Raw genomic sequence first — 4,152 nt, 5'->3', positions numbered from 1 at the left:
CTTGCATTGACATCAATTGATGGGCATCACCCTAGCCCGTTGATTAGCCGCGTCGATGTGAGACTTTCTCCTTTTTTGTCTTCTCCACATAACCCCCATCATCATATTCTATTCCACCCATAGTGCTATATCCATGGGTCACGCTCATGTATTGCGTGAAAAATGAAAAAAGTTTGAGATTAATAAAGTATGGAACAATTGCTTGGCTTGTCATCGGGGTTGTGCATGATGAGAGCATTCTTGTGTGACAAAAATGGAGCATGACAAAACCATATGATTTTGTAGGGATGAACTTTCTTTTGCCATGTTATTTTGAGAAGACATGATTGCTTACTTAGTATGCTTGAAGTATTATTTTTTAATGTCAATATTAAACTTTTGTCTTGAATCTCTCGGATCTGAATATTCATGCCACAATAAAGAAAATTACATTCAGAATTATGCGAGGTAGCATTCCACATCAAAAATTCTATTTTTATCATTTACCTACTCGAGGACGAGCAGGAATTAAGCTTGGGGATGCTTGATACGTCTCCAACGTATCTATAATTATTGATTGTTCCATGCTATTATATTATCTGTTTTGGATGTTTAATGGGCTTTATTATACACTTTTATATTATTTTTGGGACTAACCTACTAACCCAAGGCCCAGTGCAAATTGCTTTTTTTTGCCTATTTCAGTGTTTCGCAGAAAAGGAATATCAAACGGAATTCAAACGGAATTAAACCTTCGGGAGAGTTATTTTTGGAACAAACGTGATCCAGGGGACTTGGAGTAGACATCAAGAAAGAAGCGAGGCGACCACGAGGCAGGGAGGCACGCATGCCCCCCTGGGCGCGCCCCCCACCCTCATGGGCCCCTCGCAGCTCCACCGACCTACTTCTTCCTCCAATATATATCCATATACCCTGAAAACATCCAGGAGCACCATGAAACCCTATTTCCACCGCCACAACCTTATGTACCCAAGAGATCCCATCTTGGGGCCTTTTCCGGAGCTCCGCCGGAGGGGGAATCGATCACGGAGGGCCTCTACATCAACACCATAGCCTCTCTGATGATGTGTGAGTAGTTTACCATAGACCTTCGAGTCCATAGTTATTAGCTAGATGGCTTCTTATCTCTCTTTGTATCTAAATACAATGTTTCTCCTCGATCTTCTTGGAGATCTATTTGATGTAATTCTTTTGGCGGTGTGTTTGTCGAGATCCAATGAATTGTGGGTTTATGATCAAGTTTATCTATGAACAATATTTGATTCTTCTCTGAAATATTTATGTATGAATTGTTATCTTTGCAAGTCTCTTCGAATTATCAGTTTGGTTTGGCCTACTAGATTGATCTTTCTTGCAATGGGAGAAGTGCTTAGCTTTGGGTTCAATCTTGCGGTGTCCTTTGCAGTGACAGCAGAAGCAGCAAGGCACGTATTGTATTGTTGCCATCGAGGATAAAAAGATGGGGTTTATATCATATTGCTTGAGTTTATCCCTCTACATCATGTCATCATGCCTAATGCGTTACTCAGTTCTTATGAACTTAATACTCTAGATGCATGCTGGATAGCGGTCGATGTGTGGAGTAATAGTACTAGATGCAGAATCATTTAGGTCTACTTGTCGCAGACGTGATGCCTATATACATGATCATGCCTAGATATTCTCATAATTATGCACTTTTATATCAATTGCTCAACAGTAATTTGTTCACCCACCGGAATACTTATGCTATCTTGAGAGAAGCCACTAGTGAAACCTATGGCCCCCGGGTCTATATTTTATCATAGAAGTTTCCCATCTATTTTGCAATCTTTATTTTCCTATCTCTATCATAAAAATACCAAAAATATTTATCTTATTATCTCTATCAGATCTCACTCTCGTAAGTGACCGTGAAGGGATTGACAACCCCTTTATCACGTTGGTTGCGAGGTTCTTATTTGTTAGTGTAGGTACGAGGGACTTACGTGTAGTCTCCTACTGGATTGATACCTTGGTTTTCAAAAGCTGAGGGAAATACTTACGCTACTTTGCTGCATCACCCTTTCCTCTTCAAGGGAAAACCAACGCAGTGATCAAGAGGTTGCAGATGTCCTCGTGAAAGGACTTCGTCGTGAGGCCATCGCCGCAAGGTAGTACCTTGAACAGGATTGATCAGAATCGGAAGACAAGGGTTTACCCAGGCTCAACCTCTCATGGTGGAGGTAACAACCTACTCCTGCTTGATGGATATTGATGATGGTGATCTCGATTACAAGGGTGTGACTTGGCTAACCTAGTACTCGAGAGATTGTAACTTGCCCTTACTGCCTTAGGGGCTCTCCTTTATATATAGGTCAAGGCCCTGGGCTTACAACAGTGTCTGGGTCGTACTACAATCTGTATCTTAATGAGTTTCCTACTTGTCTTATTTCCCAAGATAATTATGGCCTCCCATTGGTGAGCCGCCCCCTTCGGCGTAGGGCCACAAGCCGGCCCACTGAATGAGTCGCCACATGGGCCTTGAGGTCTTGATCGTCACAGCCCATGTCAAGTTTCTCTTCAGGCCGCCATTATATAACCCGGTCCTAAACGAGCGGGTCATACCGTGGGGTTATATCCCCAACACTAACCATTCAAAGGGTGCTATTTTTGGTGGTATTTATGATTTTCACCTAGTGAGACATATTGAGATCCCTATTAAACATGATGAGGGTGAGCTCTTACCCACAAAACGTTTAGATTACCGTAGCATGATTGAGCATGATTTTATTAGTAAGGGTGAGCCTAGGTTCAAATATAACTTGGTGTTTAGTTAGGGCACCCGAGAGGGCATTATTTTGCCTGCACCTAGTTTGTTTGATATTTCCAAGGGTGGGTACACTATCATGCCTGATGATCTTTATACATACTAGAGCTTGATGACGGGGCAGTTCCTGCACCAGCGCCTACGTATCAGCGAGAGCCTCCGCAGCATGAGTATTTCCTGGATCAGACTATTACTAGTAGTGGTCATAGACCAAGTTAAGCCAAAAGGTTAATCTTGGGGGAGTATGTATTCTCACCGACATTACATTCTTGCATCACACAAGTCATTCCAGTTGTCGGTGTTCATCTCTTTCATTGTATATCAATGTTTAGTTTTATTTCTGATTCTTTCATGTGTTTGAAAAACTTTGAAAATCCAAAAGTATTTATCACTTCTTTTCAGTTTTTCTTTCTTTTTTAGTTAGTACGTAGTATTAAAAGAAACCCCAAAAAGATCTCTCATTTCTTATTTTGTCATTTCTTAGGAGTTCTTTGGTGTAAATAGTTTTTCTCACTTTTCGTTTTTCTTCTTTCTTCAATTTTTTTTAAAACTCCAAAACATTTCCGTGTATTTCTTTGAACTTTTTTTCTTTTCCTTGAGTCATCATAAGGAGAATACTATGATAAGAATTGTTGAGTGGTTCTCATTTTCTTTGTTATTGATCAAAAGAAGAGCCAACATTACATTGTCTTCTCCTTTGAATACAATGTTTGCAGATTCCAACTTAGTCCATGGCACACTTGCACTGTTATTATTTTCACATCATTTGGTCGTGCAAGTGAAAGGCAATAATGATGATTTGATGAAGTGACTGTGGTAGAGGAAAGCTGGTATGAACTCTTCTTGTTTTTTGTTTTTGTAAATATGTTCAACTTAGTAAGCCTGATTTAGCATATTATCGTTACACATGTTTGTGATAACAATTAGAGATTATAGTTTCTGATGTCATGCTTAAGTAGCTAGGAGTGGATAATGATTTACCTTGAGCGTCAACATGCATTAAAATGGTTGTGATGTAGTATGTTAGGATGGTTCCTCCTTTGAATAATTCAAGTGGCTGGACTTGGCACATGTTCACACATGTAGTTGATTCAAAACCAATGCATTCTTTATGATATTTATGTTCAGGGTGTTCATATCCTACTCATGCCTCAATGTTAAATATTCGCAATGCATGATTATGACAGTTGCCGCTCTCTAGTTGGTCACTTCTCAATCTATTTGCCAGCCTTCACCTGTACTAAGCAAGTATACTACTTATGCATCCAAATCCCTAAACTCAAAGTTTTTCCAGAAAAATCCACCATACTACCTATATACGGTATTACTCTGCCATTCCAAGTAAATTTGTATGTGCCACCTCT

This window comes from Triticum dicoccoides, chromosome 7A (assembly GCF_002162155.2).
Source record: "Triticum dicoccoides isolate Atlit2015 ecotype Zavitan chromosome 7A, WEW_v2.0, whole genome shotgun sequence".
In the NCBI taxonomy this organism is placed as follows: domain Eukaryota; kingdom Viridiplantae; phylum Streptophyta; class Magnoliopsida; order Poales; family Poaceae; genus Triticum; species Triticum dicoccoides.
Note: the sequence above shows the minus strand (reverse complement) of the source record.